The sequence below is a fragment of the Sinohyriopsis cumingii genome, chromosome 11 (genome assembly GCF_028554795.1).
Source record: "Sinohyriopsis cumingii isolate HCF-2022 chromosome 11, ASM2855479v2, whole genome shotgun sequence".
Taxonomy (NCBI): Eukaryota; Metazoa; Mollusca; class Bivalvia; order Unionida; family Unionidae; genus Sinohyriopsis; species Sinohyriopsis cumingii.
Window position 1 is genome coordinate 76,298,513 of NC_142971.1, and position 21,945 is coordinate 76,320,457.

A 21,945-nucleotide genomic window follows, 5' to 3' on the forward strand; every position below is an offset into this window, starting at 1 on the left:
CTTAAGTGAAGTTATGAACTTACTAAGCCTGGATTTAAATAAATGGTATCACTTGTATTTCTAATGACAGCCACAATCCTCTTAGTTTGGGCTCAAGACCAGCAATAGTGAATAGAGGTATTTCGAAAGACATATAACAGCTCACTCATTATAATGTTACTAATTAGCATTATTGAAAACTTCTTAGATATCAAAATAAATAGTATATATGTATGGTGCTTGTTGGCGACATTGGCAGATTATTCACTCCACATCCTGGTTCCCGGGCAGTTTTGATCTCTCACAATAATAATCATGGGCACAGTGGCTCGTTACAAAGAAAATCAACAGATTTGGGTTCTAACCTGTAACACTATTAACATATTATATTGTTACAGGTTAGAACCCCATCCCTTGATTTTCTTTGTAACGACCCCCTGTCATCATGGGCAGTAAATTTGAAACATACTACTTCCGGGTCAATCTATTTTTAAGGTGCAATATATACTAGTACATAATGGGAGGTAACTCAAGTTGTGCTATTCAATTCAATTCATTAATGAAAAAATGGAAATAAATAGGTAAAAAGGCAATTATTTATTTTGCAGATGAATATTTATCGAATATTTAACATTCAGCAGCGTAAATATGCATTTATTTTATTGATATTTGTGGCAAGAGTGCAGAAAAGGACGACGTGCTTCGTGGGCAGATGGAAATCTGCCCACGAACTTTTATCTGCCCACGAAACCGTCTGAGGACGACAAAACTGCCCACGACCCACCTTAAATAATAGTATATATATGTATATATATATATATATATATATATATATATATATATATATATATATATATATATATATATATATATATATATATATATATGTATATATATGTATATATATATATATATATATATATATATATATATATATATATATATATATATATATATATTGTTATACCTTAATAATTTTCTATGTGTATATTTCTTTCGTTACCTTCACATGAATGACAATATTTATTACTTTAATTTTGTCACCTTCTCAATTAACAATATTACATTTAGGTTATAAACAATGTATTGCATTTTATAACACGAATTGAAATATCTGCTCTACAATATAGACTTATCACAAAATTTGAAACTTTCGCTTGGGAAAGCGAAAACGTTAGAACTCGGATAATTTGAAACTCTGATGAGACACAATGGCGTTGTTCGTGTTGGCTCCCTAATTTGGGGTGACACGTATGTCAGGAATAATACAATTATATCATAGAATATTCACAGTATTTACAGCTGATTTCGACTTTAATGACAGTGCAAACAAAACCACGAGCCTTCATAACTGATTGTCATTTTGCTATTTTTCAACGAAACTTCGAACCTAACATATAGTATATATATATATATATATATATATATATATATATATATATATATATATATATGTGTGTGTGTGTGTGTGTGTGTGTGTGTGTAATACAGAAGCATGATGATGGACGTACCAGACAAAATATATATCTGTATTTCTCTTCAGTATAGTGCAGGGAGAGTATTTAAATTTTGTAGAAAACAAAATAAATATAAGAAATGATATAGTGTTAAATGTATTTAGTAGTAGGAATGATTTTAAATTTCATGCTCCTCATAGATTACACCAACCGTTCGATGTTCGATTATAGCTGTCGCATGACTCAAGTGATCCAAGTAGTGGATCGATTTTATTTAAGGTATATATATTTAAATTTTTGGAATAGGAATGTTTTTTGTAAGATTGTTGTTGGTACTATTTCTTTAAATAAAAAGAGATTATGAAAATTATGCTCGTTTGTTTATAATAAAAATCTTAAGAACCAGTCAAGAGTTACACTCATTGGTTATGTAAATGATTTAACAACTAAACATTATATACATGGCTAAATTATAATCAGATGTTGAATGCGAAGTTGAATAACATTAACAGCATTCAATTATAACTAGAACGTCTAAAATATTCAACTTCAAAATAAAGTGTAGTCCACATGGTGACTCAGATAATACTTGTAGTCAAAACGGAATCATTCAATCAAGATTCAGAGTAACACTGTAAGAATTCATATTCTTTAAGGTCATCGCCCAGCCTCTAACATTTTTCATTTCCAATCAGATTGGTTCTACATGATAAAACGTAGTTATACTAGCACAATGTTTTAAAATTATTATCACGTGTAAAGAAGAAATAATAATGCAAGTATTTGAAATATAAGTATTCAAAACGGTTACTTCCCCTAAGCTACGTTTTTCCACCTATAGAGGACGCCGACGGGAAATACGTACATTTATCCCCACAAGACGAAGTACGTGCTTCTTTTGGTCGAATTATAAAACCCTATGAATTATGAACAGTAAACGTTTGGAAGAAAGCACTGAAACCTTATTCACTGTTCAGCCTTATACCGACATGCGAAGCACTAGATTGTGTCTCTTTTATGCATGTTCCATTGTTTAATTTCGTTTTCAAATTTCCTTTAATGCAGGTAAAGCAGTTAAGATAACATTTTGAGGAAATGAACGTTGGCGTCTCTAAGTTGGACGACTTTCTAAAAGCGAAAATGAATTGACACAGTTAAAAGAATCGAAAGGGACCAAAGTGCGCTTCCTTATGTCGTCCGACTTAAGAAAAAAAAAACAAAAAAACAAAAAAAAACCAAAAAACGGCACACTTAAAACAATACAACGTCAGTTTCCGGGGATGGCTTGCTTTGTAATAAAAAAACCTTTGTATCTGTTATCATGTCGGTAAGTTTAAGCCATGAGTTTATACCTTGCTCCCGGTTGTGTTTATTCATCGGGCGGGCGTCTATTTGTTTGCCATCTGTAAGCATATTTGATACAAACATTCATTGACTGTTGTACATACATAACATGCTTTAATGCTACATTTGTAACCCAGGCTATCAAAACGATAATCATTTGCACTAATAGTGAATGTATTTTCAAATAATACATTTTATTTGGCAGAAACTGACGTATAGTTATCCTTGATACAATACAATCATGGTCATTTTGCACCTTATAACGTAGCATACCTGAATGGCAGGTGCCTTCAAGAAATCAAGTGATATTATATATATATATATATATATATATATATATATATATATATATATATATATATATATATATATATATATATATATATATATATATATATATGTATATCCACCTCTGCTGTAGCAATATTGTTGTTTATGGTGTAAAAGCAGCATTTGATATTGTGGCTGACAACAATGTAGTCATCCTCAACAATGTCATATTTTTCCAAAGAAACGATGCTTATGCTAACAAGTATCAGACAAAACTGAGGTACTAGGATTTGTAGCACTTGTTTGAGGTCCACATAATATTTTAATTGTGCTTGATTATTGCAATAATATATACCAAAGTACATTTGCACATTTAAGAAAATTACATTGATATTTTTCTTGTTTCATTTGTTTTATTCTCGTGACAAAATAATTTAATTGCATTTATCTAGTTTCTCGTTATCTTTCACTTGTATCACCAGTATAGTTGTAAATCATGTTGATATTAACCCGGCATTGTCGTAAATCATCATTAGATGGTCTGTCGTGCACATTTTGGGAATATTGTGTTTAAGGATACAGTAACGGCTCAGTATATATTGTTTACCAGTTCACGCTATAATTATAGTTGTATTAACTAGAGATATATAGGTATTAGGAGAGAACATTTAAGAAAAAATATTAAGATTTAAATTTGCTCTAAATTATATTAAAATTAATTTTTCATTAACTTATATTCAATGTAATTTTTCTAAAATAGATTGAGATACATTGTATGTATTTGTGTAATATAAATTTATGCCGTAAATTAAATACTCCTCTGACTCGAGAATATGATAGATAAAATAAATTTGACCATTTAATACGATAATAAACAATCCAGTGCCCTCGTTTGATCCTGGTTCTCAAGCACCAGTAATTATATTATTAATCATATTGAGAGAACCAGTCATTATATCACCTGCAGTTAGTAAACGATCATTGGTCTTTCTGATACGTTCTGCAATTTTTCCCATGATTGATAGAACCGATTCCTACGAGTTTTTAATTTTACCGTTTTTAGTAAATAATATTAAGTTAACTTCGGTCGCATCTGGAACCCGCAGAATAATACCTGTCCACGGGAAATTATTCGTCTTTAATCGTGCTTGTATATGCTGATAAGCAACGACTTTGTTTTGGTTCACATTTGCGAGACAAAAAGGATTAACGAGTTCATCCTTGACCTCATCAAGTTTGCATATTCAGATAAGTCGCATTGAAGTTTGCCCTGAATTTTACTTATATTAGATCTTCCATATAGATACACCATTATACTTTAAGATCTGTTTAACACGAAGGTGGACGGCCATACTGTATACTTGTACAATCGTGCTCGACTTTATGAGGTAGTATTGTTGATGATGACATAGCGTCGAGTACAGCAATTACTTCACGGCCACATATTGGCGGATCGGTTATTGTTTGTGTTTGTATTGCTGAGTACCAGACAAGAGTGTTTTGAAGTCCGCCGAGATATTTTATAAATCCCTTTGGTGGAGCGAACGAATACGAATCAAAATAAATAACTCCACGTGGATCAATCGCGTATTTAACCCAATGCGTACCTTTTCCAGGACTTCCATCGAGATTAATGATACCGGTTTCAACGCAGTTTAGTTGTTTTGGTACTTTGTCACGCATAAAACACCTCTGATATTTTTTTAAATATTTAATCGCTTATCATCATCAATTAAATTAAAATTGGACATAGGAAAGAGGCGCTTTGCGTCTAACGAAGTGTCCTGAGATGTCTTAAACCCTGAATGGGGAGTTCGTGGCAGTCGTATACCCTTTCCATTTTTGGAAACCTTTATTCCGTGACTTGATGCTTTCTTTAGTGCCATCCCAGTACCTAATCCAAAAGCACCAAGTGCAGCTGCTTTTGCAACAGCTGCGGCTTCAGCGCCTAATAACGCTGGTATAGCTATAAGAAGTAGAAATATACTGCATCTTTAATGGCACCCGCATACAAATTAATTCTAACACCGGTCTTTTATTGTTTAGAATCATTGAAGTGCCTGAGTTGACATTCAGTCAGTGATAGTTTATTTTGCACCACCTGTGATCTGTGCTTGTTTTCGTGTTATTTTTATTACGCATATTTTTGCAGATTTCGGTTGAAGCTTTCTAAAAAGACCCGGGGTCAGATTAACATTAACATAATGATATGACATTACAATATCATGAGAGGTTTAATTACATGTCTTCCACTGAGGAATTAATAAATCTCATTCGTCCATCAATACCTTCAAGTAGCATTGTTTCGTCTGAGAGTATAACAGCGATTGCTCTGTAAAAACCAGGAAGAACTAATAGACCAGGTATTATTGGTCGTGATCTTGCTACATGAGCTCGGAAGTGTATATCAACGACAGATTGTCTGAATAAATCTAAATGTTCCAACGAAAAGTAATAGATTGGATACAGCGTTGTAAAATCACGCTGAGATATCTGCAAACCAGAATTAACATTCTGCTCTCTCCACATAAATATCATAAAACGATGATATGCGCGTGCTACATGATTCCGATCAAAACTCTACAAAACTTCTTCGGATGATTCATGATGCCCATTTATCTTTAAAGAAAGCTAAAAAACTCCAAGTGTGTCAAATGCCATTGCATTTCGTGTTTGTGCGTTTTCTCGTGCATTTCCCTGAAATGCGATAAATATATGTTAGGGTGCTGCAACACCCTGCTGTGATGGTCTCTGCCATAAAAATAAACCAGAAACCTTACTTGAAATACTCTGTTTTTATCGTCAACCAGGACAATGTTGACTTACCACCTTGGCTCATTAAAGAGAGTCACCTTGTTCTTCGTCTTACCATACAATCACCAAATGGGTTGGGTGGCCAGACTGCACCAGTGTCATTGTCTTATCCAACAGGTACAATTGTATGCTTGGCTCCGAAAAAAAAAACAACTTTACCACATGTCTACAAAATCCAAATATATATGATAGTGCAATCACAGGAAAATTCTTCTTCAACATTTAATATTAATCTACGTGCCGCAAATCATAAGTTGAATTCATTGTTCATTGATATTAATGCATCGGTTGGTCCATCCCCTGCAGCGTTTATTATGCTAACTATATTTAGGTTGCTGCCTTCTGGATGATCAGTTGTATCATTTGCAAACATCATTGGCGGACCAGCTGATCTCTAGTAACCATTGCTGTATCTTGCAAAGCCAGGTATTGTCGTGGCAGTATCGATGTTTTGCTGGCATGATTCAATGGGTTTTTCTGCTATCAGACTAGCAGTTATAACTTTTTTCTTTTTTCTGACATGGGTACACCAGCCAATTCTGCTATTTCTATTTTTTGGCAGCTTGATTTATTATTTCACTAACATTTGAAGGCATACTTTCAGTGCTGGGTAAATTAATTCACTGAGGTTTTCGTCGTATTAATCGTTCTAGTCTATCCTTGATTGCTGAGCATGCTTTAACTGCAACGTCACAAACAGCACCAAATCCTTTATCACGAACAACGTCAATGGCTTTCATTTATATTTTTTTTGCAATCGGTATTATTGTTGGGGATATCCTTCTGAATAGACCCTGTACAACTTCATCGAGTCCATCACCGTAGATCGCTTTATATATTGGTATTGGCGTATTTATCACATGATCGGTTCACAGTGAGCATATGTATGATACTATTATTTTATTGTCATTAATATAATTACATACCCTCAGTCACTGTGGTAATCATCAACGATTTCATTGATGAGAGATCGCTAAACATTATTGTCCATGATACCGCCTGTGAATCATCTCTAACAAATACCAGCTGCTTCATTAGTGATTTCCGGGGAATTATTACCGGTTCGATTTTCGCCAATCAAAATCTCTAGTCGTTCAACATCGACATCGACAAGGAAATTGCTGGGACATGGAGTACTAAGACCACTCACCCCGGGGCGTGAACCAAAACCACTTCCAGTGGCGCCGGGGATAGAACTTGCATCTTCCTCACTTGGGCTGGTTGCTGTGGTCGTTTTTTTTTCTTTCTCGCTTTTGTTGTGGTTGTTGATGTTGTAATTGTAGTTATCGTTGTTGTAACAGTGCAAAATATCCATCTATTCCATTAATAAATGCAATATATCTTGTATCACTCTTTCGGGCCTCATCAACTCCGTAGTGTAAAAGAAATATCCATTTGTACCAATTATAACGACTTACATTATCATTAACGTATTAGGGTTTCAGAAACAATTTATTTGTTCAAAACTGTGCACGGCAAATGCAGATAATTATTCCGTGTTTTTAATATCTTTTTTTGATGATGGTAATACACTAGTTATTTCAGGTTTCTTTTTTACTTGTTATGGTTCTGGTATAAGATCCTTTATATCGGCTACTTCAGAACAAATCTGATCAATACACTCAAGTATTTCTTGTGTTTGTGGTTGATAAGTGGCACCAGCTATTTGACCTGGAATTTCTCTTAGAATCTTTTTTTTATAGTTCTTTCTTCTATTTTTCCAGTTTCTTTAGCCGTTTGCTCAGTTGCTTTTACGGTTTGCTCTAACGTGGGAAGAAGACCAATGGTAGCCTCCATGACCGGTTTAAATAATGTTCTGCACCTTCTGTAAATTTCACCTGAGACTCCTGACGTTCTTGTAGTTGATGATTGACATAACCACGAACAGGGAGACATTTCTTAATTGCCTCTAGTCGCTGTCTAACTACGTTAGATGTGTGAGATCGAGATAATAATGCTTTAATTACTCACACAATACAGCAGCATGGAGGGTGACGACCAACAATTATTGTCTGGTTGGGTAAACAAACACAGATACAGAATTTTTAAAACACAAGCTACACAGATAAAGTAAGAAAATGAGCTAACCCAGACAGAAAAAATATCGGTCGGTTACAGCCTTCGGTTTGACGTTATTGACATTGTATTTATTTTTCGTAGGAACCTTTATCTTCAAAATTAGACACTCCTAACAATGGTCACTTCACCCTCCCTGCTGCTTTTACGGATTCTCCACTGAATCCATAGGTCGTGAAAAGAGGCGAAGGGTATTAGGTGCCCACTATGAACAGTGCAATTACACTCAGTCTAATGGATTCCCGCCCCCACTAGCAGAATCCACTCATAACTAGCGGACGTCTGTCACTGATTGTATTGCAGCAGTAATGGATTTTATGGCGTGGCTCACCGATTCAGTTGTATTAGCTCCACGAGTCGACAAAATAAACAAATGAGATAAATCCGGACAACACAAACCCAACCCTGCCAAGATTCAATTTCATACCTTTACCTGTACAAACTATACAGTGGTAATATTTCTTGTGATAATGATCATTTAATTTGCCTTAATTTCTCTTTTTCCGAGATCAGCTTTAAATAAATTATTGAAAGTAGCAATACATATAAGACTAGACAATATTGACAAAAAAAACCACCATATTAATTATATCGGACAGGACGAAAAACACTGGTACATTGTATTATATAGATACAACAATTCTTTCAATATTTTATTCTAGATGAATACCGTGGCATTGTATATTTAAACAAATATTAAACACGAACTGTGACAAGAATTGGTTTATCTTCAAGTTTGAGAATAATATTGTTTATCCGAAAATGCGACAATTATTTTAATGCATGGAATTCTGTACACTGCATTGGCTATTACGCTCTATCAGTAGCCATTCTTACCATGAACAAAGTAATTTCAACTTAAAAATGTTCTTTTCTGTCCTGACTATTTTTAGCCAAATCTGCATGGATCACCAGGCACTGATTTAGAGATGACATTCTGACTTCGAAGTCAGTCGGCACGTCTGCTTCTTCCTATCTCAAGTCAACAACAGTAAGTCAGGAGAATTAATACAATACCAGCTACTGTTCAATGTTAGATGCTTCAAACTGTACATTAACTGTTGAATGAACCTACCTCAAGAACACACACCTTACAAGGATAATGATGCTAGTTTGTGAAAAATAAATTCTAGTCGAGAAATGCAGTTGATGTCACCTTCGGATAGTATCGTGTAAAACTGGTCTCTAGTATTAAATTTAAATTAAGCAAATTTGTATATGCCTTCGTGTATGTCTAGACTTAGTTCTTTATTTTCTGAAAATCGGAACAAGTGTCTTTGTTTCAAGCTATATACTATCCATTCCGTACCTTTTTCACCCGCCTATTACCAACTCGTTTGCGTGATAATTAAATAGAGCTGAATCTTAAATGACTTAAATTACGGCAGTTCCTCGCAGCAGCGAATGGTAAATGTCACGTTTCAATATTTCAAAATACGTAAACACTGTTGAAAGAAAATATATATTTTTGTCACAGAATCAAAGTCCTTAAAGTTAAGTTGATATTTGAGAACTGAACTGGTCTGAAAAGATAGTCAAGGCTAATATTTCCTGTCATAAACCAAGTGATATCTGAGAACAGTGTTACTTTCTTTGTCACTTTTTTCGTGAATCTATATCCAAGCAGCAGCCGAGGAGTGATATTTTTACTTTGATGACAGCCAATATGCTTGTTAATAATGACCAGTCATGATCGTGTTGAATTTCTATGTTGTATTTTAACACTGCTATTTCAAATGAAACAGTAACTTTATAATTAAAATAGGTGTGTCGTTTGTGGGAAAAAAGAATGATGACTTGTAATATCGACTCATGCACACATGCTGGTTAAGTAGAGAGATATTTGCGCCTAACGGTATATAAATAAAATAGCATACAACATTTGTAGTATTCCTCCGATCATTCAAAGACAGCGCTTGAGGACAATGTGATTAAGTTGGAACATTGTTGCATAAAACTAGTTTCTAATGGTATAAAAATCGAACCAACTAACATGTTTAATATATCCTCATTCTACTAAGAGTTCTATCCCAGTAGCACAATTGTAATACATGTCTGCAAAAGATGTATCTCACTACATGCATCTTTCTTCGAAATAAAATGTGTTTTACATGCAAACATGCGAGACAGAACGATCCCTATCTCTCGATAGATTTTATCCATACGATTTTAATGCCGACATTAAAAAGGCATTGATAATTAAAGGCATTTAGTTCTGAAATATGATATATTAATCTTTATTCTGGAATTCGTATGACAACATTTATAACAAAATTTTGATTTCCCTCTTTATTCGAGGTAAATAAATAGATAGCTGCCTAGCTGTTCCTTTTGTACTTAAAGTTAATTAATGAGTGCACTTTTCTTAGCTTCTGAAATTGCAATATCGAATCGGGACATATTAAACTGTACAACTTTTAAACTTCAGAAATGTCATAGATTAAATCATCCAATTTTACCAAAATGGTCAACATCAGCACAATATTCTGGAAAGTTTTGAGATAAACAAGGAACAATGGTGATTTGCATCCTATGAAGTCGAAGTCTCGTACACCAGCAGTTCTGAGTAGTTAGTAAAATTCTACTGGATATAACTGTTTAAAGCGGTGAAAAATATTAAGCCCCATATTAATAACAAACTAGACGGATTGTAGAACCTTGTCAAACATATGGCATAGCCATTTCGGGTCATCTACGAGGTATTATTGAAACATATGATGTCTTCAGCTTATGCATATGACCACTTGGATAAACCTAAAACAAAAGTAACATACATTGTAATAAATTATGTTTGTTACGTGCAACCACAAAAGCGAGAAAGAGAGGGATGGGTGGAGAAAGAAAGACTGAGTGGAAAGAGCATTTTGTGATGTGTACTGCAGCTAAGTCGACACGTAATTTTCATACGACTTAATATAAATCCGTTCACTAAATGTCACGACATGGACAATCCACGATGATCACAATGACATGCATACATACATGCATGCATGCATGCATGCACGCACACACACACACACACACACACACACACACACACACACGCACGCATACATACATACATACATACATACATACATACATACATACATACATACATCTTGGCATCCGTCCGTCTACGAGAGACGATGGCATAGCTCCAAAGTACGCTTTTGCTTATCCTTCTTTGTAGCTCTCTTTTCAGCTTGCTTTATTCTTCTCTTCTCCTCTGCGTTTTGAACTCCCTGCCTGACAGCTAGACGCCAGCTGGAACGGTTGTTTGCACAGCTCTCCCAGTTGTTGACATTGATGTTTGCTGTCTTCATATCCTTCTTGCAAACATCTTTGTAGCGCAGATGTGGTCGTCCAGTTGGTCGTGCACCTTCTGCTAACTCCCCATATAACAGGTCCTTGGGAATGCGACCTGGGTCCATTCTCTTGACATGGCCGAGCCAGCGAAGGCGCCTCTCGCTGAGTATGGAGAACATGCTGTTCATGTTGGCGCGTTCTAGAACCTCTGGGTTGGGTACTTTGTCCTGGCACTGGATGTGCAGAATGCACCGCAGACATCTCAGGTGGAAGCTGTTGAGTTTCCTCTCGTGTCTTGCATAGGTGGTCCATGTTTCGCTGCTGTAGAGAAGTGAGCTGAGCACGCACGCTTGGTAGACACGCAGTTTGGTCTTCTCTGTGAGGTTGGGGTTGTTCCAGACCCTCTGGTTAAGTCTGGCCATCACTGCTGCTGCCTTGGCAATCCTGCCGCCCACCTCAGAATCAATGGAGAGTGAGCTGGAGATGTTAGACCCGAGGTATGTGAAGTTCTCGACAACTTCCAAATTGTACCCATCGATGGAGACAGAGGGAGGAGAGTCTGTGTCCTGTGCCATGACATTTGTTTTCTTCAAACTGATGGTCAGTCCAAATTCCTTACATGCATGGGAGAGGCAGCATGCCAGCTACTGAAGTCCATCTTCCGTGTGTGATGTCAACGCTGCATCGTCGGCAAACAGCAATTCACGGATGAGTACCTCTGTGACTTTAGTCTTAGCACGGAGACGGGCGATGTTGAACAGCTTGCCGTCAGCCCTGGTATGAATGTACACTCCCTCGCTGCAGTCCTTGAATGCGTACTGGAGAAGCATGGAGAAGAAGATGGCAAAGAGCGTCGGTGCAAGGACACAGCCTTGTTTGACTCCGCTAACGACTGGGAATGCTTCAGATGTTGCGCCATTGAAGCACACTGTGCTGTGCATGTTCTCGTGGAACGACATAATGACAGCAAGCAGACGTGGGGGGCAGCCGATCTTCTGCAGAAGTCTGAAGAGTCCACTCCGACTAACCATGTCAAACGCCTTCGTCAGGTCTATAAAGGCAACGTAGAGGGGCATCCGCTGCTCGCGACACTTCTCCTGCAGCTGACGTAGTGAGAAGATCATGTCTACAGTTGACCTGCCGGCTCGAAATCCACACTGGGATTCTGGGTAGACGCGGGATGCTAGGATCTGCAAGCGTGCCAAGGCAACACGGGCGAAGGCCTTTCCGACGATGCTGAGGAGGGAGATACCCCGATAGTTGTTGCAGTCGCTACGGTCTCCTTTGTTTTTGTACAAAGTGATGATGTTGGCATCACGCATGTCCTGTGGGATGTATCCCTGTTCCCAGCAAAGGCAGAGGAGTGTGTGTAGGGGCTGGAGCAGTGCTGGTTTTCCGCTCTTGAGGACTTCAGGCGGAATGCCGTCGCTTCCGGGAGCCTTCCCACAGGCAAGGCAATCGATGGCTTTTCCGAGCTCTTCCAGTGTGGGCTGTGTGTCTAGCTCCTCCATGACAGGCAGGTCTGGAATGGCGTCCAGGGCAGTTCCAGTGACATTGTTTTGGGTTGCATATAGCTCGAGATAGTGCTCAACCCATCGCTGCAGTTGTTTCCCCTGGTCTGTGATGACTTCGCCCGTCTTGGACTTGAGGGGGGCGGTCTTGTAGCTGGGGGGGGCCTGTCGCTTGTTTGATACCCTCATACATTCCTCTTGTATCCCCGGTGTCAGCAGCTGTCTGTATACTGTTGCAAAGGTTCAGCCAGTAGGTGTTGGCACAGCGGCGGGCGGTCTTCTGGGCGTTATTCCTTGCAATCCTGAGGGCTTGTAGTGTTCTGGGGCTAGGTGCAGCCTTGTATGCCAGGAGGGCTTTCCTCTTTGCCTCAGTCACGGGCTCCATCTCCTCCCAGTTTGCCTCATACCAGTCGACATTCTTTCGCTCACTCTTCCCGTAAGCAGCAGCAGAGGGGGCGAATCGGACATTTTGTCCAATCGTTATTTTGCTTAATTATTACTTTCTGCAACTCAACGATCTAGTGTCGTCAGCGCCTGGTAAAAAAAAAACGACGACGTCGTTGGGGGATCGTCCAATCGTCATTTGGTTTAATTAACACCTTCTGCGCGTCGATCCCCAGCGTCGTCAGCGTCCGGTAAGCACATCGACGACCGCGTCGATGTCATTGCCCCCTCTGCTGCTTACAATGAAAATTATTTACAACTAACCGAATATTTGGTCAAGTCCGATACGATATCGTGTCCGAGGATCATGTAAATTTATCGTTACGAATCCATGTGGGGTCGACTGAGCATGACTAAAAAAGTTTCGAAAAACATTAAAGTCCATGTCACCGCCGCACCATGTCTGCCAAATATTTCGTAGCGTGTGTGTATCAACGCCGTTGAACACAGCAAGAATATTACAGTTGTCTCTAATTACTTTTGGAATCTGAGTGTATCGTTGAGTGACATATATCACGTCAGTGTTTTTATGCCTGCCTCTGGAAAATATCCTAGCTGGTTTTTTTTGATTATCTAACATAACATCATCGTACACGACTAGATTGTTAACGTCGCCATCAATATCATCAATACCCGGTGCATCATTGATATCCGTAATAAACTCAATAACATTTTTTTTAGCGATCGCTGATGCATTCTCGTTGAAATCTTTCAACACCTCGTAGCATCGTTGATCATCTACGCTAGGAGCAGCCAAATACAACTTATCCCACTTCATCCATCTCATTATTAAATTGAGTAACAATTGCGTCTTGCCGGATCCAGATGGTCCGATGATAATCATCCGGATCGAGTTTGGTAACGCTGAAACATGCTTAACTGGTTCTCTTGTTTTAGTCGCCGAAAAATCAATTATATTCATATCTCTATACATAAATTATGGATCTATATTGTGTGAAGTGTAGAGTACGTACTGGCACAAATGATATGACAACCGCTACAACAAGAAATAACAGATCGGCGCTTACTGGCAAGTGTGTACAATGCGGTACAAAGAAATTTAGATTTATTTCTATTAGACCCGGAGATGTTTTAAAAAAAAGCGAGGAGGTGACATCGCAGCCAAATTGGCAAAACTCCCCGGAACACCGTGGGCAAAGTATCCAGGAGAAAAACACCTCCCAGGATATAACTACTGTGGCCCCGGAACACGATTAGATATTAGACTCGATGATCAAAATCAGCCCAAACCCGGTGAGTATCCAATAAACGCTATCGATAAGGCGTGTCATGCTCATGATGTTGCTTATAAAAGTAGCGATCTGCAACAGCGTCATATCGCGGATGTAAAATTAATTCACGCGCTAAATGCTATTCCTGATAAATCCGTCAAAGAAAAATTGGCCTCATGGTTGGTAAAATCGGCTATGAAAGGTAAATTAATGATTGGAAGCGGAGCTTCTGGCGCTGGTAATTGAAAACGATAGCGTTTATAATAACAACATGGAATCCATCTATTATTCTCCGAGAGGATACTGGAAGGGGAAGGCCGCAATTGGTAAGCTTGCAAGCGCTGCAAAGGTAACAAAGACCACTGCGGCTAATTGGTTATCCAAACAGGCTATATGGCAAATCTATCTACCACCGCCTAAACAAATCAACTTCTCGCGCTTTGATGTCAGCGTACCTAATGAAGTTCATCAGGCTGATATACTATTTTTGCCGCATGACAACGGTTACAAATACGCGCTAACCGTAGTTGATGTTGCGAGTCGATACAAACAAGCGGAGCCGTTAAAAACAAAGTCGGCAACTGAAGTAGCCGCTGCGTTTGAAAGAATTTATCGAAGAGGCCCTCTGCGCTGGCCAAATCAATTACAAGTTGATCCCGGTAGTGAATTTCGCGGCGCTGATTTATCAACGCTGAAACATCATAGCGTCGCGATACGACGAGGTCATACTGCGCTACATCGTGATCAGGCAATTGTTGAACGATTCAATCGGACTCTCGCTGAACGGTTATTTGGATATCAATACGCGAAGGAATTCATCCAAGAAAAACGATCTCGTGAATGGGTTAAAAGGTTGCCAGGTGTAATTGCAGCGTTAAATAACGAGATTACCCGAGCAATCAACATGAAGCCCAGCGACGCGATTAAATACGAGTATATACCCGGAAAATCAAAAATAAATAGCGTTTCCAAGCCGATTCTTGGCGATGTCACTGTTAGATATCTATATGAACCAGGAGAGCTTGAAGGCGGTAAAAAAAGGGCTACCGATCCTATTTGGAGTGTTACCACACATAACATATCAACGATAACACGATCAACTGGTAGACCACCGATCTACAGACTGGATTCAACTGCTCCTCAGCGCGGATTTACACGCGAGCAACTACAAGTGATACCTAACGATACTCAATTGCCCCCACGTGGTCTTAACTAGCGCCGTTGCGTCTATTGCACTCAAGACAGGTCAACCTCACATTGTTTTTGACATGACCGAGACTGTTATCGATCCTATCCACGGTAAATTGGCGAGTGTCTTTATCCGAATAATGCCAACTCATTATACAATTGCAACTCGCACAGTGATTATTCTGTTGTTGTCGTAGCGAGATTATTAATTCGGCATCAATATCGAAACGCCGCTGTTTTTTTTTATCCTGTTGGCGGTAACCCGAGAGTTTTCTATCAATGACACTTGCATCGATGGTGACTTTGTCGCCGGCTTCGTCACTGACTTCGTCAACAACAATTCTTCGAAGCTGATTTATCCTTCGTACTCTGGACACTGCAAGATAGACTAGATTCGACCATTCGATGCGATTATCAACTATCCAAACAATTGTGTCCGTGATGGTTAGTCCCTGCGAGGAATGTATTGTTGTTGCGTATCCTAGCGTCCACGGGGATTTATTAGCACGTAGCGCGTCCTCGACGACGCTGACATCAACAAGCACGATATCATTCAGCACGAGAATTTGTTTTTCTGTCCGACCTGGAATTTCAACTTCAATGTTCTGCCGCCGTGTGTCCGCGGGTCTATAACATAACGGCACTGGACGCGTTGGAAACTTTTCCTTATGCAACGTAAACAACTTCCGCTGAAGTGTGTCTCTGACTATCTTTCTACTCGCTACAATCAAATCGTTTGGTCTCCATGTTTCCCAGAATTCATTTAACGGCGTTTCCGGAATCACCTCGCGGATTATTTCACACTGAACTCTATCCGGCTGTAATCTGATTAGTTTTTTAACCTCGCGCAGTTGTTCATCAAGTGCTCGGTTATCAGTATCGGTTTCTTCATAATAGTCCACGAACCCGCTCAACCAATCATGTGGACCCTCGCCGACAAATGGTGGTGGTTGGCCATGGTCCCCACACATGATTACCGCTGTATTCGCGCGCAGCAACCACTCAAGAAACATTTGTAAAGTATCTAACGAAACAGTACATATCTCATCCCAGATGATAATGTCGGGAATAAATTTTTCACCCATTCGATCAGGAGTCCACTCACCGCCGCTGTATCGAAAAAAGCTGTGATAAGTAACGGCGTCAACATTTCGTTGTTTTATCTCTCGCGCTAGTCTATGGGTCGGTGTAAGCACGATTATACTTGCCCGCGTTCGAAATAATTCAATTGCCCGAGTCGTCTTTCCTGACCCGCCACAACCGCTTAAATAAACTGTTTTGTGTCTACAAATTGGATCAGAACACGGTGGTGCATTAGACCATTCTGACAATTTATCACCGCGTAAGTAATTGTTTTCAACGGTGACATCTGCTGACGGGGAATAATCGCGTCGTATTTCATTTTTAATTCTCCATGTACCCCAACTCTCGTCCGGACTAGTAAACTCGGCTATGTTTTCCTTATACGCTACGTCAACATAAAATGAATCAACGGCTACTCTAACGGCGGTGTCAGGAAATCTATTTATCATCGAGAATAAATTAATAGCGGCATAACCCAGCATAGACGCCCTCAAATGCGGGTATGCCGGGCTGTCTCCATCGCTGTAGGTAACAACTGTACCCAACCTCGTTCCATTGGACAAGAAAGCTGTTTTGCAGTTCACGTATCTATTTTTTGCCACTGCGTCCTTGATTACAAAATCATATTCTGCGTCATCTATAATCAGCCGTGAGCAATATCGTTTGTAGTCGCAGTTTTTTCCACCTTGTGTGAACTTACCGATTATTCTTCTACCGAGATCTTTTGCCTCGCGGTTTCGTTGGTTAAATATCCTCCTGGACCATTCGATGATATATTCCTCGTCGGCATCAATGCGCTTTCTGGACTCGTCAATTATGCTATCTAGACGCTCCGGTTCTGGTAACCAGACTTCAGTCTGTGCCCGGTATGATATAATCGCGTCACTGACAATCAACGAAACTAGCATGCTACAATCAATCATATACCGTAGCAGCGCTATTGGCAGCCACTTCTTTTCAGCCATGTGTCTACCGATCCAAATATAACAACAGCGATGAAGTCCTGCTGCGAATTCAAATGATACTATGCGAGCGAATCCGGTTAAATCAAAATCAGGCAGTGGTCCATTAATAGCAACACGAGTCATTTCATGTCTGGGGTGTCCAAATCGTCTAAAGTACTTAGCGGCGGATCCATACCCGAGAAAACTCGCTGGATAACAGGCAACCATATCAACCGAGATCATAGCGTCGCGGTTGTATTCAGTGTTCCATAATCCACCGTGATAGTATTCCAAACAACTGGATTGTACATCCGGCAGAAATTCCTTGCGCGTTGGTCTCCACGCATTTTTTCTTGCTGCAACATGAGCTACAACCGATGGAATCGTAAAACAATTTGTTAGCAGTTGTTCATCATGCTCCTCAAATTCTATGGCGGTTTTTTTCATCCTGTTGTGAAATGCTTCAGTGCGATATAATTCGCCGTTTGGTCTTACAAACTGATCAAAGGTATCCGCATCGTTTTCAGCGCTGCGAAGTAACCACACTGATACAGGGTCGTTTTTACACAAACAAGCAATAGCATCAAATAGTTTCCTCTCCGCGAGAAAACCGTCCTTGGAGAATTGTTCTCCCAGGAATTCTTCGGGTATATACTTTACTGTTCTATCCCGTGGAAATATTGTGATCACGGGCGTCCTTGCGTGTTCGTTATGATCAATAATTTTGATTGGGGCTCCCTTCGATTTATACTTCGATTCGTATAATACTTCACCGGTTATCGTTGTAACGGTTATTGGAAATCTCAGCGATGTTTCTAATCTCGCTATGTCGCTGATGGTTGCTCCACGCTCTTTTACGGTTAGTTCCCACTGGTTGATTTTGCTACGTCGTAAATCAGTCAATTTGTTTCCTCGACATGCATTTGTAAAATGCTCTATTATTCGTTCTGCTACACAATTTATCCCAGTTGACTGTTTCATCGGTTTCAGTTTTCGGATATCAGGTTTCTTATTTAACGGGTATATTCCATAAACAACTGCTGTTTCAGGATACGCTCGTTCATAGTATGGTCTGTCAATTCCGGTTAACAACCCCGGCTTGGAGTCGCATCTGACAGTGACTGTTTTCATGTCGCTGAGAACTGGTTCAAATTTATCACGTATGATCCAATCGCCTGATTCCACCCGGACAATGAATTTTACTCTGAAGAAATACCTTTTACCGTCAAGTTGTGATATTATCATTGCTGCGCGGTTGTTGTTCATGGTAGCATCAACAACACCATCAATTCGAAATGTTGACCAACTATGAGATGCATCATCACGCTTAAATTCATTAATACAATCGCGTATTCTATTCAACAGGGTTCTATCGTTTATTAACGCTTTTGGTGTGTCCTTGAGGACTCTATCGAGATTGAATTTAATATTTTTCCAGGGCTTAATTGCTGCCAATCTCTCGAACTCATCCATATAATTAAAACAAGTATTTAAATGAAAGAATATAGTATAATGAATCACTGCAAATGGTTGATGATTGGGTCGACAACCCCGTGCAATAAATCATGCAGAGGTGAATTCTGCGGATATCATTTACAAAGCGTTCGTAATGGTTCTCTTGGTCCCCTCCCGTGCTTGGTTTGCCACGTCGGTGTAAGAGGAAAATCGCAGTTGTGTATCAATTGTGACGGAAAGCGATACAGGGAATTAAAACGCTATTACGATAAACGAATAAAAACGCCGTCATCAACCCCACCGCCGACTTCGTCATCAAAACCCCCCAAGACTACGTTGAAAGATTCATAATTAAACCAAATAATAAATTAGACAAGTAGTATTATTATACAAATGGACCAAGAATTTCAGCCGCATCCCGTTCTCGTCAATTACGAGGCATCTCGCGACGGCATTGTTAGAAATCGTAGACTGAAGAAGCCGGTTGGATGGAAAAACAATCACGGATATTTGATGTTTACTGCTGGAGGGAAAAAATATCTCTGTCACAGAATCATCTATGAATGTTTCCACGGATTGATCAAAGATCGTCTCGTTATTGATCATATTGATGGATGCCCTCAAAATAACAGACTGTGTAATTTGCAAGCCATCTCTCAGAGTGAAAACAATAAAAAAGGCCAAACTGGTAAATACTCAAAAGCAACAAGGGGCGTCAAATCGTTTGATACAATAACTCACGAGGAAAAAATATTTCAGTCGATGAATGAGGCAGGAAAATATTTTGACATTTGTATCACCTCAGTACGATTTGCTGCAGAACGAGTATATCAAACAGCGATCTCAAAAAGGACCGGACACAGAATTCGATTTTCATATATAACATCAAAGGGAGATAACTCGTTTTGTGATAGCGTCGCATGACAAGAGTTACGTCCCTTGAAGTCCAATTAATGTTGCGATTAATTAGTCATTTTACGATGAAAACTAATGAAATACACGCTGTTATCTAACAGCTGTATTCTTTTTTTTAATGTTTTATTTGAGTATTTGGTTTCATTTAAATGCCGTGAAACACCATTAATAAGTATTTAAGGATTCAAACGATTCAAGGGAATTCAAATTAACACACACCTTGTGACTGACGCCGCTGTATTAGTCACTTTATATATAAGATGACTCGTTATAAGCCTGGGGCTTTCGAAAGCCAATTCAACTAATCAAAACTAACCCACGCTCTTGACCCGGGCGTGTGGTTGTCTTTTGTTCACAATCATGCAACCGGGTTAATTTAATTGGGTTGCTTTTGATTGGTTGAATTGGCCGTAGAGTTCCGCCCCGCCGTTTTATGTTTGTGCTGTCTTGTGCCGTCCCATCATCCATCAATCATTTCATTGTAAATATATTCATCCTTAATTAAGTACATGTAGTGATGCCCCCCCAAGCATATCTTCTGGGTGGTCTACGATGACGTTTGTCACCCTAGGCCTCCCTCCCGGAGATGTATGTTTTGGGGTTCCAAGATGTGAATGTCCTTAATTAAGTATATGTATATGCCTGCAATCTGCCACAACACTCGAGTGGAGATCTACGGCATTGTACTGTCCATGTATGCCTGCAATCTGCCACAACACTCGAGTGGAGATCTACGGCATTGTACTGTCCATGTATGCCTGCAATCTGCCACAACACTCGAGTGGAGATCTACGGCATTGTACTGTCAATACAAAAAACGGGGTCAAAAATGACCCCCAATAATTTTATTAAAATTTTTGATATTAGAAATAAGATGTTTTATAAGAATAATGAATATCGAAGACATCAATAATATATTAGCCGAGATTTCAAAATTAAAAAATCAAGGAATTGAATTATCTGATGGTCTCGACAGTGAAAAAATATTATCCGATTATGAGATTATTAACGAACAGTCGAAACGGGGGCGTTTTACCCTGGCCCGCGAGTACTTTTTTATAAAACGATTACAACATACGATCAATGAAAACTTGTACCACAATGACGCAAATGCATTCATTGGACTATTTACTGCCGTTGAAATAATACGAAAAAACTCGGACGTGTTTATGAACGACGCCGGGAGATTTCTAGTAAGATCAAAAACATTAGAAGGATTATAGACGGAGCCTCCGATGACACACTGGGCGGGAAATTAGAAATTGCTTCGCAATTGCAATAATGGTAGGTGAATCACTCACTACTCGGCTAGCCAGAGAGCGGCTAGCAGCGCTTAAAAAGTTCATACCGTTACGAGACAGGGTCCGAGAACAACTTCAAACGCGGCAACAAATGCAAACTGATTTTGCTGTTGGAAGTGAACAGTTATTTGCCCCGGTAACTAAAGTGACCAAAGATGTTACAGCGGCAACAGAACGAGCAATATATGGAGATATTCCTAAGGAGGGCGAACGGAAAGAGGCGCCTCTTCTTCCTGTACTTGAAAAGATAGCAGCAGAGACAGAACAAACACAGCAACGGATAAAACAACTTTCCAGTGATATAAAAACCCAACGAGAGTATGAACGATTAGCTGATATTGATGATTCTGAACAGGGTGATGTTGGTGAACTTCAAAAAATTTCCACTCAAAGAGGGGTTCCCTTTATAGATAAACTCACTGAAGAGGCTATAACACAAATAAAACGACCTCAATTACTGAAATCCGACGATTATAGGATTTTTGGTAATTTTGCCGCTCAAAGCTATCATTCAAGAAATAACTTTTTAAAAGACGAGTATAAAAACAGTAATATAAAACGAGATGACTGGGTTAATTGGTTGTATAAAACGAATAAAGGGGTTGATCGCTTGCATACAAAAGAATTGGGATATAAAGAATTTA

General features: G+C 39.0%; 1 protein-coding gene across 1 annotated transcript in view; it reads left to right on the top strand.

Annotated features, from left to right (window-relative positions):
• Nucleotides 1–9,020, top strand: part of LOC149788782 (uncharacterized) — a 119,691-nt gene extending 110,671 nt beyond the window's left edge. The window contains exon 17 of the mRNA XM_089974908.1: nt 8,834–9,020. The gene's annotated coding sequence lies outside the window, so the exon portion shown is untranslated. The remainder of the gene's footprint in view (nt 1–8,833) is intronic.
• Nucleotides 9,021–21,945: the final 12,925 nt, after the last annotated feature.